The following is a 17,531-nucleotide window of genomic DNA, read 5'->3' as shown; positions in this document are numbered from 1 at the left end:
AGGTTTAGGCAAGGCAAGGCAAGGCAAATTTATTTATATAGCACAATTCAACACGAGGCAATTCAAAGTGCTTTACATCACATGAAGATCATAAAAATCACATTTAAATCAATACAACGTAAAAACCAAGACAAAAGATCGCACTTAATCACAGAATAAAAATAAATAAATACAAATAAAACAAAAATAAAAAATAAAACAAAAACTACTACTCCTAATAATAATTGAAATCAGCAATGGAGATAAGCACAAGAGGAATAGAAAGCAGGTAGATTGAAATATATAAACAGTTATGGATATGCAGTGCTAAACAAAAGCGCTTTTAGCCCTGATTTAAAAGAGCTAACAGTTTGAGCATACTTCAGAGGTTCGGGTAACTTGTTCCAGAGGTGAGGAGCATAATAACTAAATGCTGCCTCACCCTGCTTGGTTCTTGTTCTTGGAACATGCAGAAGACCGGTTCCAGACGACCTTAGGGGTCTGGATGTCTCATAGGGATCTTACAAGTCAAGCATGTATTTTGGTCCAAGTTGATAATTACAGGCCTCTCTAATATTTTCAAGTGGGAGAACTTGCACAGTTAGTGGTTGACTAAATACTTATTTGCCCCACTGTATATTCACTCTCTCACACACACATATATTCTCCTCTCACATCCATACATTCTACTCTCACTTACATATATATTCACTGTCTTACAAACACACATATATTGTCCTCTCACATCCATGCATTCTCCTCTCATATACATATAAATTTTACTCATACACACACATACATTCTCCTCTCACAAAATATATTTTCATTCTCACACACACATATGACACATTGACTAGCTTCAAACTTTAATAGCTGTGAGGTCTTTCGACCTTATGACCCCAAACCAGTGCAGGGTTAAAGTACTTTACTTGGAGATCAAGGCACACCTCTTAGTTTTCCAATTCATCTATTCATAATGTTTTTATGATTTTTAAAAATTATTTAGCAACTTCAAACTTCAATAGCTCCTAGACCATTTGACTTTTTGACCCAAAATCAGTGCAGGGTAGAAGTACGCTTCTTTTAGGTTGGAGCACACCTCTTAGTTTTCCAATTTAGCTCTATTCATTCATTTATTTTTTGACTATATTTTCACTTGAGAGTTAGCGTTTAGGGTTGGTGCGTCTGATATCACAATTACTGCCATGACGATCCTCCAGTTTGGGCACGTGTCACATTAGCTCCCGCTTGGACTGCTAAAGGGATTTGGGAGTTGCTAAGTCAGAAAGTTTCTCTCATCTTACTTTCAATCGCGTTATTACGAGTGACGCTGGGTGCAACTGATCCTGTCCTATGCCGCTCGAGACAGGATGACAAAGATGTGACCGTTTCAGAGGCCGACAAAATATTTCGTAATATCCCAACTGCTTGCTGAAGTGCTCGCGTCTCCTCTTCCATGTTGACCCGCCCCAACAGGAATTGCTTCAGCTTCTCAGGTAATCAGAGCTAGCCAATCAGAGCTGCCTTTCGTTTCCACTATACTTTCACTCACACATACTGTACATATCTACTTTCGCCCACACATACAGTACATATATTCTCCCCTCATGCAGATATATATTCACTTTTATACAGATATATTCTTCTCTCATTTACATATATTTTCTTTCTACATACATACACACACACACACACACCCAGTGAAAATGTATGAATGTGAGAGTAAAAATGTCTGAATATGAGAGTGAAAATATATGAATATGAGAGCGAAAATGAATGAACGTGAAAGTAAAAATGTATGAATGTGAGAGTGAAAATGTATGAATGTGAGAGTGAAAATATACAAATGTGAGAGGAGAATATATATGAACGTGGGAGGAGAATATATGTGTGTGAGAGTGAATATATATGTATGTGAAAGGAGAATGTACAGTATGTATGTGAGAGGGCCAGAATGAAAAATGTCTTGTACGGCCCCTCATAATTAATTGCATTTTCATACAACAATACATTCAAAAGTGCTATTAATAAATATAATAACAGGAGGAATAGTCATACCCAAATATGTCCTGGCTTCCCTCTTCCTACCTTATCAGTTATTAAAGTGTATACTCTCGGTTAACTAAGTCGCAATGAGCTTGTAACGCGACTTATTGCTAGGTAGTATACAAAGGAGTATAAACAGTAGTAGTATATACAAGTCACGCATTCTGAGTGAGCATATTGTACATGTTTGTTTCACCACTCTAATGGACAGCACTCTGAAATGAAGCTGGGGTTCTGCTCTGTATTGCAGCATAATGATCTGAATTTAATCTGTTAAGAATACAGGTTCAAATGAAGCAGACAAAAGCTCTGATGTACTTAAATCTGCCATTAAAATAATTAACACTATCAATTTGTGAGTTAACTCAGAGTTAACTAGTTAATTTACCCATTTAATTAATTTAGATCCATGATCAGTATTGAATGCCTCATCCGCAGAAAAAGTCAGTTTCAGTTTTAGAGACCCGTTAAAGTGGCTATAAAGCTTTAATATATTTTAGTATGATTCACAGCAGGGGAGTTTTGCATTGTTCATAACTCCAGTTGTGTGACACTTCCATACAGATTAGATATTCTGCTTTATAGTGCTGGTAATTATAGGCTTACTTGGCTCTTTCCTAAAGGGAATGACCCCAGAAGGATGGCTTTGGAAACTGTTAATTCCTATGTTCACTGGCACTTACTTTCACTTCCCATTTTATTTTGTGCTCATGTATTGTTCTAATAATTTCTCCCTTTTCTCCCATTTTACTTTTTCCCTAATCGATGATAAAGGTCAAAATGATTAGACATAATCTAGTAAACACGTACATAAAATACTGCCCGGTGTTTACAATGAAAAACATAATTTATCAATAGCATGCTCCCATTTTGATACACTTTGGAATGTAAAACAATTATTCAAGCTGTTTCCATTATGAATATAGAGAAACCAGAGATGGTTGAAATAATCATCAGTTGTCAATTAGGTTTGAAATTCCTCTTGGTCAATGAATGACCGCTGATCGCATTTAAGGGACTCCTAGAAGAAAGTTTATTGTCATCTCACTTTTAAATCTATGGGGGTTACTTTAAAATTGCTCCGAATCCTTGTAATAAGTGATATCTTTATTTGAAAAAGCAAAGGTGTCAATCTGGCAATCTGTCAGAAGATAGTGAATAATAGATTATTACAGTAGTGAGGTCTGTACTTTATTGGGGAAGTATTACACAGGTTTAATACATGAATGCTCCATCTCAAAGTTCCATCAAAGATTTTCAGAACTTTTGAGGGAAAAGTATTCATATGTGTCAACAAGAATATGATATTTTATGCAACAATGGTTGTTAATGGACGCGGCTTATGGTTTTCTTCCTGAAATGCACTTAATAATTCAGGTCATTATATGCTGTACATCATGGTTATCCTCTGGAAAGAACACATTGCTCTCACAACCACATACAGACACAGTATCAGAGCCTGACTGATATTTTTGGAAGGTAAGACACCAGCGTGAGGATAAACAGTAAGGAAAACTAAATAAATGAATAATAGGATACACTGGGAGGATTTTTGGAATTTGGTCCTTTGGTATGATTAAACCAAACTGAGCTCTTTTGACATATGAATGCTGTGTTTGTTTTGAGGGTGAATGGTAACCCAACAAACCTAAAAACTGTTAGGTGGTGAATGCAGAATGGTGTGGAGTTGTTTTGCAGCTTCAGGCAAAGAAACTTTCTTATGTGACGCCCAGAGGGAGAGCTCAGGATCTCACTTGCTTGTTCTTCTGCATCATCTTCAGTTAGTGAGGACACTAACTAAAAGTATTACTTTTTCTTTGTTTGTGGGTGGATCGAGATGAAATTTGATAGTTTATTTTTAGATCGGATCGACTGTCAGAGGCTGATTTTTAATTTTCTGTCCCATGGCTGATTAATTGACACTTGCCTGCTATTGACTATAACAGAAGTCCAATTTATTTACCCTGAGAGGATTGGCTGACTGTGAATGCTCGTCAGAGATCATTTGCTGCCAGCCTCTTCTAGTCAAAATGAATTGGATGACTTGCGTCGTCAATAGCAAATGAGCTAATTGTGGACTTATTGTTGCCTGTACCTTCGGAATTAACCAGTTGAGGGCATGCATGCTCTTTGGGTGTGTTTGCCAGGGATCTGGGCTCATGGTATGTTGAGGGAGCAGTTGGTCGTAGTTCATTAGAACTTGTTTTAGGTGTATAATACCAAATTATGATGTTGATTTGATGAAAATAACAACAATTACAATTCTGCCGTTCTAGGTTTTTTTTTTCAAAGTCACTGTCAAAATGACATATGAACAACAAGGTATTTGTATTATGCTGTAAAACAGGGGGGCCCAATCAAATGCTCAGCTCATCAGCAAGCTCTGCAGGAGCCTAATAATGATTCTGATTATTTGAGTCAGGTGTATTGGAGGAGGGAGGAATACAAAACAAGCTGGATAGGGGCTCTCGAGGACTTGACTTGAGCACCCCTGCTGTAAATACTTGCGTCTGAGAAATTTATCTACATTGTTTAGTTTTTTTAATATCAATGAGTTTTTGTATTTTTTTTTGTATTTCTTTTTTTCCAAATGTGACTGCGAATCTAAAAACTGTTGTTGGAAACTCTTGTGAACACACCTCTAACGACTGGGTTTTCATGCGTAAAATTACAGTCAAAAAGTCATGCGCATGACTTGACACTCATATTTGTATGATGCGCTTTATAATTGAGGCTGAGAAATTTATTTGAGTTAAATTTCGGATGCATGGGAGTACAAATCTGAATTAATGTATTTGGGTTTGAATTGTTTTTAATGTGACTAATAATTGAAAAAAAAAAACCCAAATAAAAGTAATCCAGTAGAGAGAGTAATAAAATACACCTTGTGTCAAGTAGGGTTCATGCCCCCGATGATTTATGACTTTGACCTCTGTGACCCCGCCCCCTTTGATTGTAGTCCTTTGATCTCTATTGATGATGACAGATGATTGATGACCCCTCCCCCCTTTCTCCTTTGATCGTGGTCCTTTGATCTCTATTGGTGCTGACAGGTGATTGATGACCCCCCCCCCCCTTTATCCCTTTGATCGTAGTCCTTTGATCTCTATTGGTGCTGACAGATGATTAATGACCCCAGCCCCCCTTTACCCCTTTGATCGTAGTCCTTTGATCTCTATTGGTGCTGACAGATGATTAATGACCCCCGCCCCCGGACCCCTTTTGATCGTAGTCCTTTGATCACTATTGGTCATGGCAGATGTTTAACAACTTTGAAGTTTAGCGCATGCGTGCTAGGCGTGTTATGGGTTATGTCCGTACATGTCCCCCCTAGAAAAAAACGTAGTGTGTGGAGGGGGCGTGTTTAGCGCATGCGTGCTAATGCGTGTTCCGGGGACATGTCCGTACATGTGAATCGGAAGTAGTAGGGCGTGTTTAGCGCATGCGTGCTAATGCGTGTTCCGGGGACATGTCCGTACATGTCCTAACGAAGAATCGGAAGTAGTAGGGCGTGGCTAGCGCCTGGGCTAGTCGTAGCCAAAGCGAGCTAACCGGCATTCTCAACAAGCTACCGTGAGGGGAGCCATGATTAACGAGACGTGTGTTAACATTAGCCGGGAACGACCCAATGCGGTCACGGGTGCCCCCCGCAAAATGCAGATGTACCTAAGGCGTGTGCAATACCCGCCTAGTGAGGAGCTGGAAGAGGTTAGACCTTTACCTGACTCAGGATCATGGGGGTTCCGGTTCAACTATGCGATGGGTGAGCTGTGTTTCTTCAGTAAATATGAGGACAACGACAACATGCTGCCGGCTGACATAGGCATGCTTAATTCTAATGATTGGGGTGTTATAAAGGACCTCATACCTGGTGTGTTGGATAAGTGTTTATCTTCATCGGAAGCGTGGGAAGATTTGAGCTTTGTTTGGCTCTCCAGAAATTCAAACAGTGGACGGTGGTTCTTCAGAGTGAAGATTAAGTTACAAGAGGGTTTGGAGAAGGAAGATGATCAAAGCGTCTGTCATGATGAGTTGGAATTCCAGTTAGAATCATTTAACAGCGAATGCGGAGTGTTTATGATCATCATGGCGGTCCCTCTGTTAGATTGGAATGATCTGATGAGGGAGTTCTCCGTGAGAATCTCCGCCCTCTTCCAAAGCAGCCGTCTTTGGCATAATGAGGTGGGCGTTAAAAAGGCGTTAACGTTTGTGTAGCCAACCTCGCGGTACAAAGTTATTTTTTTTAAAAAGAGAAGCCCCACCCCAACCACGCCCCCCGCCTCCAATAACACCACACCCCCTTTTCATGTATATATACCACAGATTGGCGGGGCACATAGCTCACTCCAAACCTACAACGGAGCCGCTTATATCACTTTTTTGAAGGAAACTCCATGATGCCTGGATCCAGACCGACTCGGAGACGTTTGTCCACCATCTGGACACCGTTTGAAACGGATCGTGGAGTAGTGTTTGAGGACGATATGGAATCTAATACCCCACTACTCGCCAGTACTTGGACGGAGAGCGTTACCTGTGATGGGCCTGAACTCGTCAACCCTACCGCTGAGGATGGCGAAACACAGCAAGCTGATCCTGAGCCATCATCGGCCATCGGGACGGACGATCCCCCACTACCGATGCATGCGTCAGGGGTGAGATCAGCCGCTACCAGGTCTGAGGACTCTTCACAGCCAGAGTTGACTGAGAACGTCAACCCTAACGCCGAGGATGGGGAGACACAGCAAGCCGATTCCATGCCGTCGTCCCCCCTCTGGCCGCCTGAGGCTCCACCACCTGTGCGCACTCTGCGACTCATGAAGAGGTCAGCGGATTCTGATGGCACACCAGCGGGGTCGTCTAACTCTGAAGAGACAGCCCCTCCTTCAAAGGCATCGGTAGAACCTCTCTCGGGTGAGCACCCATCCTCCCCTTTAAAAGAGACCCCGCCACTTGAGACACCCCCTCAACCACATTACTTGGCACCTTCCGAGTTCTTCAAGGAGGCGGAGGATGGCGAGCTTATTTTTCGAGAGACTCAAAAAGGTTGGCTAATGCTTAACGAATATGATTGCATTAAGAAAACAATTTACCATCTACTTAGTAGAGTGTTAGAAAAACACATGGAATCTGAGTGCTATGGTTGCCAGGTGAACCACCCCAGTCAAAAAGAGCATGCATGTCTCTATATAAACGAAGACTATTATTATAACAATCATTTCCACTTTGTGATTCGACATTTGTACACGCCAAACTTTTTTCCGAGCATCCAATTCATGCTGAACCTGTTCGAGTATAAGGCCGAGCTTAAAAAAGTGGAAACCGCGGCGGAGATAATTCTCCTGGAGCTCGAACAGGCTAAGAATATCTCTGATAAGGTCTCTGAGGTGAACGCAAATTCATTTACCACTGAAATCAAACGTGCCCTGGATCAATACTACTTTAGAGTCTGAGGATGGGGAACAACAGATCATGCCAGTCAACAGAGCCTGTTCCGACATGTAATCGGGACGAACCTTCTACAACGTGTGATCAGGACGACCCTCCCCCGACATTTGATTGGAAGGACATAGATCAGGACGACCCTCCCCCGACATTTGATTGGAAGGACATATTGGACAGAACTATTAGTTATGACTCTAACTCAACCGGAGATGAACAAGTAGAGAAATTACTGACTGTAATGCGCAAAGTTAGACCTTTGTCTAATTTGCTTTTCAATCTACCATGGGAATCTATGGTGAAAGATTGTGTAAGCGTCAGTAATCCAAGTGTAGCCACAACAGTACAAACTATTTTCAACAACTGGGATACTCAGATCACTACAGGTCATTTGAAAACTATTATCACATTGTTTGTTGATTGTATCAAATACTGTCTTGAAAATAATCAACCTTTAGACATAGAGAGAGAATTGACAGCCTTTCAAAATATTATAAAGTTAAATGTGAAACCTCATACACTAGCCGAGGCTGCATATGATATTTTCTCTTGATTGTATTGTATCAAGTATTTGTACTCCTTGTCACCATGTACTCATTAAAAAAAAAAATCTTGTGTCTCTGTGTGTCTGTATAAAATCCACAAAGTCCATGACACTAGTTCATTTATCACCATGGCTCTGAAGAGGCGTATGAAGAAGCTATACTATGACCCCACCCACCCAGCTAGTTTTGGGGGTGTGGAAAGGCTCCATCGAGGTTTGCAAGAGGAAACAGGAGAAAAAATAAACAGAGATAGAGTCAAGGATTTTTTAGCAGGCCAAGACAGTTACACGTTACATAAATCTGCCAGAATTAACTTCCCGAGGAATAGGGTTTTTGTCTCAAGAGCATTAAATCAGTTCCAATGTGATTTGGTTGATCTTCAAAATTTAGCCGAATTTAACGACGGCTTTAGATATATATTAACAGTCATCGATGTGTTTTCCAAAATGTCTTATGTCAGGACTTTAAAAAGCAAAAAGGCCTCAGAGGTGACCGAGGCATTCCAATCTGTTCTTTTAGAGAGCGGCATTCCACAGAAAATACAAACTGACGATGGACGCGAGTTTTTCAACAAGGTCTTCCAGAGGCTGATGAAAAAACATAATATTACACATTTTGCTACTGCCAGCGATCTGAAAGCGTCCACCGTCGAGAGATACAACCGGACTCTAAAGACCAGGATGTGGCGATATTTTACCGCTAAAAATACCCGTCGCTACATCGATGTCCTCCAAGACCTTGTATCGAGTTATAACGATAGTTATCATTCTAGTATTAAAATGAAACCTATCCAAGTTAACGCTGAGACTAGTCCTCAGGTTTTTCGGAATCTTTATGGAGACCTGACCTGTACAATTAGCAAAATGAAATTTAAAACAGGAGATATTGTCAGAATTTCAAAATTGCGAGGAATATTTGATAAGAAATATGAGCAAAGCTTTACAAATGAACTGTTTACTGTGAAAGAATGCCTACCACGAACCCCGCCTGTTTATAAACTGGCGGATTACGATGGAGATTTGATACAAGGCTCATTTTATGAAAGCGAACTTCAGAAAGTTAGGATAACAAAAGATCATATTTTCCACGTCGATAAAATTCTAAAGAGACGTGTGATTAATGGAAAAAGACAATTCCTAGTTCAATGGAAAAATTGGCCATCAAAATTTAATCAATGGGTCGATGCGGATCAAGTTATAGACATATAAAACAAATTAACAAACGCATTCGTCATCATTCAACCTCATGGACCCGAATCTAGTTGACGGGTTCTATGTAACGCTGCCTTCAAACGCCAGTGCCTCTGTCTATACAGATAATACAATTTCCCAATACAGAGTTAACTTAGCAAGTCATATAAATTTAAATTCCAATTGGGAAGTCGCCATAACAGAGATTTCCTATCCGCATACTTGGTTCAACGTGCCAGAAGAAGAGGCATCATTTGATGTTATAGACGTTTGGCATCATGGTCGTCCCAAACCCGGCGAGAGAGTGATTACCGAATATGATGAAAGAAAAATTAAAACTCTATTCTTAACAGAAGGGTATTACAACGATCCCGAGACAATCGGGAAAGAGTTTGAAAAAATCTTGAAAGATAATTTTGAGGTTGACATTAAAATAGCATACGCCAGGAACGTGGGGAGATTTTTTTTCACAGGAACTGGGCGTTTCAGAATCCGGCTCAGGCCACCGGTATCATATATATTTGGACTCTTGGCGGACGAATGGTATACTTGTGGACCCCATTGGACCGCAGCCACGCACCCCGCCGATATTAGGGCTGGTCTTTACCATTTCTACATATACACGGACTTGATTCAACACCAAACGGTCGGCGACACCCTAGCCCCGCTACTAAGGACTATTCCAATAACGGGGGAGCACCAAGAAACAGTTTTTAAAACGTTTAACCCGCCTTACTATCTTCCACTTAACAAAAGACACATTGAGGACATAGCGATAGAAATTAAAACTGATCAGAACAAACCAGTCCCCTTCGCTTACGGCAAAGTAATTATCACGCTCCATTTTAGACCAAAGTGAGAAAATGGTGGTGTTAGCAACACACCCGGACCTTTACCGCCTAGTGGATTATTACGAAAGCCAGGCTGGAGGGGCGTTACCTAGGTTCCACGGGTCACCAATTCAATATGGAAGAGGTCTGGGTTCCATCTTTGCCAAGCTGTTCCGATTTGTAACTCCGCTCCTTAGGAGAGGTTTCAGCATGGCGAAACCACACCTCCAGACAGCCGCTAAAAACATAGCGACGGACGTCGCAGGGCGCGTGATGGAAAGGATTCAGAAAAAGCCAGATCCACAGGAAGGCTCCGGTATCATGACCCTGGCACGCAGACCTCATAAATCACCTGCAAGGAGACTCGTTAAAAGGGGGCGTCGACCTGTGAAGTCACGTAAAAAGCGTGCGAGTGCATCTAGACCGAGATCAGTTTCCAGAAGGAAGTGTCGAAGAAGCCACGCGGACATCTTCTCCTAACCCCTTCATACCAAATGGCGCTCGCACACCACCGTTCACATGAATGCACTCTGGCCGAATTGGATTTGTTTGCCCCACCCCTTACGCAATTATCGATCGAAGGGAGTCAATATGTGGAGATGCTCCCGATCTCGGCCCTTACCGAAGACGGCCCCATCGAGTTTTTTGTTCCTGGCGATGGTTCTAAATATCTGGACCTCGCGGACACCCTGCTTCAGCTCCAATTACAGGTGACAAACGCCGATGGATCCCGTTTACCTGCGGCGGAGAAGGTGGGGCTTATCAATTACCCACTTAACACCATATTCTCCCAAGTTGATGTTACTTTGGCAGACAGATTGATATCTCAGTCCAGTTCGACACACCCTTATCGATCCATGATAGAAGCTTTATTAAACTTTTCGGACGCTTCTTTGAAGAGCCAGTTCACAGCCGGTATGTTTTTCAAAGATAAAAGTGGACAAATGGACACCACTGACCTTACTGGCGACGCTGTGAATGAGGGTTTGGTGAACCGAGCGCAGAGGGTTGCTGGCTCCAGATCATTTTATGTCATAGGCCCTCTACATGCCGACATATTTTTTTGTGAACGACTCCTGTTAAACAATGTGGACTTACGCGTCAAACTCATCAAGGCCAACAATGATTTCTGCTTCATTTCACCGGCTAACAGCGATCATAAGTTAAAAATATTGAGCGCTTCTTTATTTGTCAAAAGGGTCGCTGTGTCTCCAGCTGTTTCTCTGGGACACGAGGCTGCACTCCGCAAAGAGAACGCTTTGTACCCCCTGTCACGTATTAACGTAAAAACGTACTCTATCCCTCAACAATCTCGAACGTGTCAGCAAGATAACCTTTTCCTCGGACCAATGCCTCGTTATGTCGTAGTTGGCCTAGTTGCACACACGGCGTTCACGGGTCGTCGAGAAAGTAACCCTTTCAACTTTGCTAATTATAACATGGAGTATTTAGCTCTGACGCAGGAAGGAAGACAAATCCCCTCGAAACCTTTTCAACCACAATTTTCCGAAAGGAATGCCGCTCGCGAGTTTTATAATTTGTTTACGTCTACAGGCAGACATTTGAAGGATCTGCCTCTCTGTATTGATCACGAGGATTTCATGGACGGCTATGCTCTATATGTGTTCAATTTGAGCGCTAAAGACGACACATCTGCATTATCGACTGTGTCTAACGGTAGTGTCAGATTGGAGATGAGATTCAAAGCTCCACTGCCTCACACAGTCACACTTATTGTCTACGCATGCTATGACTCTATTCTGGAAATAGACTCAAAACGGCAAGTACTGGTGGACTATTACTGAGAGATGGACGGGAGAGCCCTGGAAACTCTGATGACCCGCCTCCAGGGGAAGTTATTTGGAGGTGTCTACGCCTCTGATGAGTTAAACTCTTTAACCCCCACCCCGGCGAGACATTTTATTGTAAACACCCACCCGCGTAGCCAACCGGGGGAGCACTGGCTCGCCTTGACCTTGGAGGAGAATAATGTGGCAACATTCTTTGACGCCTATGGCCTGCCTCCAGATTTGGACTATTATCCCCCGAGTATCATCTCTTTTTTGGAAAAACACGCCAACCGAATAATATACCACACCTACCAACTACAGAACGAGCTCTCAATCACATGTGGTCAACATTGTGTATATTACTTAATTCAGCGAGGCTGCGGCCTTTCATTTCATGATGTATTAGCTTGCTATAGCGATGACACACTTAAAAATGACTCCATGGTATCTACTTTTGTTAAACGTCATCAAATGTTTACCTATGATGCATGCTATGGTCAGCGATCATGCTCGTTGCAAAAGTTTAAAAAATGTCATTGTCTGTAAACGCTTGACTTTTTACAAACATTTTATTCAATAAATGAAAAAAAAAAACAGAATATTTTCTCGTGTGCATTACTCATTTAATCCAATCCACTTGTGAGGCGACGACCTCTCTCTCTTCGCTCTTCTTTTTTTCGGATGCGCCTTAGGCTGGTCGTTAAACTCCAAACCGTCGTCAAGTTTTAATCGTCGGAACTGTTCACGAGCATGCGGATTCGAGATGGAAGTCTCGGGGATGTTTAATTCACGCAGTGTATGCAGGAACTCATCCCAACCTCTAGGGGGTGGTATCATGACTGTTTTTCCAGTAGATGTCAGATGTTTGAGGAGATCAATCATGTGCGAGCCGATAATGGGTCTACCTCGGAATATGAATTCGTTTCGCGATGTCCAGCTTTTATCATTGTCGACAAATTTTTTTAACACAAATAGAGCGTTTTTGCGATAACTGATTGGAAAGTTTTGCACCAGATCATGCCATGGCTCCTCCTCCTTCTTTACAACCGCTCCTTCTCCATCAACGCTTGTGTTGTGTTGGTAAGTCGCTGTGGGGAGGGTCAATGTGACATTCCGAGGCTCCTTCTCCCCTTGTTTCAAAAGACTTAAGTAACGTTGCATCAGAGCTTCATACTTTTTAATTTTATCGTATTGACTCAAAGAGCGATTCTCTAGAACCTCTCTCATTTTTATATCCAGATCATGCTCGGCTTTCTGCCGAATGTTGGGCTCTGTGTTCCTCAGCCGTTCTAGTTGTTGTGGGGAAATCAAAAACATTTTGTCCGCTGTTCTGAGGGTCATGTTTATCAGTCTTTTCTGATCAAACCACCTATAACACTACCCAGGACAGGAGCCAGTGTTGCCAACAAAGGGAAAATAAAACCGCCTTTCTGCTGCAAGGCAGCTCTTTTTCTTTTCAAGCTTTTTCTCCTGTCGGCCAGTAGACGGATCACCGTCCTTTGTTTTTTCAGCTTTTTGAGTTGTGTTGACGTAAGAGGAATGTTCCCACGTACAAGGTTAAGGGCAATTTCACACAACGCTTTGACCAGACTGTCTGGACTTCGTTTCAGTATGTCCTTACGTTTCTCAGGTTTGGCCTGAAAAAGCGCTTTGAGTAGAGGGGCGTTGGTTTTTAAGAGAGTAGACATGCTAGGCCTTAGAAATATACACGGTAGGCCACTGATGAGGAAGCACACCTGTCCTCAGTCTGTATCGTTCTGGACAGTTTGGGGTGAGATCTACAATTAAGTAGCCGTGAGGTACACGTGTGGCATCTTCATAACATTCTAAAAAATACTTTTTCTTGGAAGGGAACATCTGGTTGGCCAACACACTTGTCTGCAGTTGATCTCGAGGATTTTTAAACAGTATGATATAATTACTATTTAAGCTGATAGTGCGGCTATATTTGCCTTGATGAAATATGTTTTGAGTCAAAAGAATCACACTCTTGTTACAATGATGTCTGTATTGTGTAAATAATCTAACCACTTCTGGGTGGTCCAAGGCTTGAAAAATGACATCATCTAGAATTATGAGATGGCTTTGGTTTGTTGGAAAGAGTCTCTCGTCCTCGAATGAATCAGGAATGCCTTTCAAAAATTGAATTTCTTTATTTTGTTCCTTCAGCTCTAAATACATGGGTTGCATTGAAGTGTAAATCCAAACAACATTTTCAGGCACATATGTCATCACATGGTTACAATTCTCCAAAAGCTTCTTGACAAAAAACGTTTTCCCAGCCCCGCTAGGGCCTGCTAATAAAATAGAGCATGGCATTTGGAAGCGGGGGTCGAAACCAACCTCAGACATTTCCATTTCCTTAATAGCCAAAAGGAAGAGTTTTACCGCCGGCTAATAACCGTCGTTTGTCGTACACGACTTTAAATGTTTTCTGAAATGATTTATTTCTTAGCTCAAACGACTTTTTGTCACGCACAATGATGTGTTGCGGAGTGTTTATAGTCCTGGGGGTGCCAACGCCACAGTGATCGACATACCCGTCGACCAAGTCCTTTATAGTATCAAAATTCACACGCTGTGAACAAGCATAAGTCTGAGTGATCCCCTTGACTTTTATTACTGTTTTTTTGGTTTGTCTCGTCTGATACGCGTACGATTTTGGACCGGCAGAGACGAATTCCTCGATGGAATCGTTAGCTAGCTCATCCGTCAAATCGCCAAGATAATTACCTAGAGGGAGGGGCTCTTCTCCAGGACCAACTACATAGATGAGAGAGTCAGTGTCCGAATACAGGACATTTTCCTGCAGTTTTTCCAAATATTCGTACATGACTAATCGAGCGTGCGCAGTTGTCATGCATGCGACAAAAACATTGGAAGTTGCAGAGGGCGGGGCAATGTTTTTTTTGTTAAAGTTGTACTGAATCATGGCTACATCCTTGTTAATAAAACCAAAGTATTTGATCTCATACATCCCCGAGAACAAAATTTTGAAAAACTCTGCAGCCTTTTTGACAAAATGGGTTTGATTCAAGTTACTCCTTTGACCAAATTTCCCCCAAAGACTGTTCAGACACAACTTTGCAACCTGTCTCTTTCCCGGATTGAGTCCGATGGAGTCGATGTCTAGTTGTATTCCTTGATTTGCTTGGTAGTCGCAAATGTATTTCTGCTTGTCGGCCTGACTAACAACATTGGTCGGAAAACCAGACGCTTCTTGTTTCCCCTTGAGAAACGTTTTTATATATCCTTCAAAGACCTCGCTGCTGGTCTTTTCAAAATGCCAGACCTCCATTACACGAGCTAATCTGTAACCCAACTCAACAGCTTTGTTCATTTCGAGAGTGACCCACACGCCGGTCAGGGCCCTCGATTCATCATCATGTTTGCAGTCATCAGACTGGTTGTTTATTTCCGCACATGTGCGGCATAGTGTAAACACGAGTTTGCCTTTAGCAGTTTTGTAAGGGAGCACCGGGAAATACAGTTTTCGCGGCGGGTAGACTTTAGCTCTAATGAAACCAAAGTACTTGGTTACATCAGCCTCAAAATTGTTGTGGATAATAATCGGATGTCCGATCGCATATTTTTTTGAGGCGTTTACAAAGGGGTACAGGCTAGTGACATCAACATAAAGTATTTTCTGATCGGGACCAGCAGTGTGTCTTAACACAAAGGCATTTGTCCTACCGCCAAAGAGAGCTTCACGGGGATCTAGCGGTTTGGGGAAATCAGAGTTGTGTAAGAACTCCCGGATAGCGGGGTTCTCACATTTCAGTTTGTTCCATTCGTGCTCTTTCATGATCGTTAGCCGGACTCCTGGCACCGACTTCAATGCCGCCAACTTTTCCTCATTTGCCTCATGAAGCTCACGAAAGGGTCTTTGCGTCATCGGACAAATCGCCGACGGTTCAAAACAATCAGGACAGCCGTGAAAATAACAGCCATCAAATTCCCAAACATGAATCGTACCATCCGCCCCTAAGGCGTGGCCGTCAACAAAAAAACCACCCACCTTACGTTCGCCTGTGTTCAAGGCATGTTCGATGAATATTCCTCTATCATGCGACACCCATTCTAAATATTGTATGGACGCGTGTGAGTAGGACTTATGCCGACGTCTGTAATTGTCAGGGGATGGTATAGCCAAAGTGTCGGCCTGTAAGAATTTTGTACGGAAGACTTTCATGCAGGCCGAGGCTATCGTGACACTGTTTAGAGGATCCACATCTGTTTCTTTCAAAAAAGCATCTCTGAACAGCCGACAACCAATAGCTAAAATGTCCACATCGTTCTGACAGTACATTAGCGCCTCCTTGCGGAAATCGAATGTACCGTGACATTCTTTTCGGTACCAATCAAGGAATTTCTCCCGTTCGATCTCTGACATGCGGTCTATGCTGTAAAATTCAGGGGCTGGGTAGGGCCCTACATAATTCAGGTTCTCTTGGGAGCTGAATAAGTGAGGGAAATACCCCTTCATTTTGTCTTCATACCCCAAAGTTTTAGGCATCGAAGACAACTTCATCATTAAGAAGGACAAGGAGTCAATAAATTTTAAGCCATACCGAGTCTCGGTAAAACATATAATTTTACTACCCTGCATGATAGGGGACAGACCGACACCCAGATCCAACATTTTTGAAATCAATAAATAAGCGTCAAAAGCTCGAGCATTGTGGGCCACGAAGATGTAATTTTCAAATTTTTTTTGTCTAAAATGTAGGATAAATTGACGACAACAATCAACCCCGTAAAAGCATTTGTTCTCTCCTGCAAATGATTTTGTGCACACCAAGAAAGCTGTGTGTACCCCCTCATTTGATAAAAAAGTCTCAAAGTCGTAAAAGACTATGTTCTGATTTGGTGCCTGGGGTTTCAGGGTTTGGATAAAGCAAAGGTGTCTATCATTGACAATGTTGGCTGTCACCAATGGGACCCTACAAATTTGGCATTTAGGGACAGGACATCTGTGTTGTCTGGCTTTCTTGTACATATTAACGTAGAATGTCTGACCACATTTCTCACATTTCTTGTATCTGGAGCATCTGCTCCCCCATTCGCCATGGGACGTTTTAACAACTTCTTTATGCTTAGCGTAGCAAATCTTGTTGTAACAAACGTTATTACAGTCTGTGCATTTGGTATAATCCACCGATCGTTGACGGCATTCGGGGTCTTTACATAAATGACAATAGAATGCACACCTGTGAATGTTGGCATTCGCGTGACCTTTATAACAGAAATAGCAGAAGTAGGCGTGACCCAGAAATTGTGCTGGAGATTTCACGCCATAAAAATGATTCTGAATTAGAGTCAACACCAAAGTGTTTGGATTTTTGACAAAATCAGTCTCGAAATGCTTCATCGGCATATCCGAGTCATCAGGCCTGTACAAGACAACTATTTTACGATTCAGGTGTTGTTCAAATTTGTGAATGTCAGCAAACCCCGCAGCAGTTTGTTCACTCAGACCTATGGCTGTATGGAGTTCACGAGCCTTTTGTATTAAGGCATTTGTGGGTAACGATTTGTCTAACATATATGCTAACGCCATGGCTAAACATAGTTGATTGTTTTGAGGAAGTGGGTCATACAGGTACCGTCGTTTTTTGCGAACAATCTCACAATCGAGCATGTGTGTCAACTTTCTCCTAACCCCGCCCCTTTGATCTTTAACGATGTTGACCACCATCTCCAACTCAG

At 42.1% G+C, this 17,531-nt stretch overlaps 1 protein-coding gene across 1 annotated transcript in view; it reads left to right on the top strand.

Annotated features, from left to right (window-relative positions):
* The window catches only part of LOC130927130 (inactive dipeptidyl peptidase 10-like), a 262,038-nt gene that overhangs the window by 45,863 nt on the left and 198,644 nt on the right, over positions 1–17,531 (top strand). The window lies entirely within an intron of this gene.

Source organism: Corythoichthys intestinalis, chromosome 12 (genome assembly GCF_030265065.1).
Source record: "Corythoichthys intestinalis isolate RoL2023-P3 chromosome 12, ASM3026506v1, whole genome shotgun sequence".
In the NCBI taxonomy this organism is placed as follows: domain Eukaryota; kingdom Metazoa; phylum Chordata; class Actinopteri; order Syngnathiformes; family Syngnathidae; genus Corythoichthys; species Corythoichthys intestinalis.
Note: the sequence above shows the minus strand (reverse complement) of the source record. Positions and strands in the feature narration are given on the sequence as shown.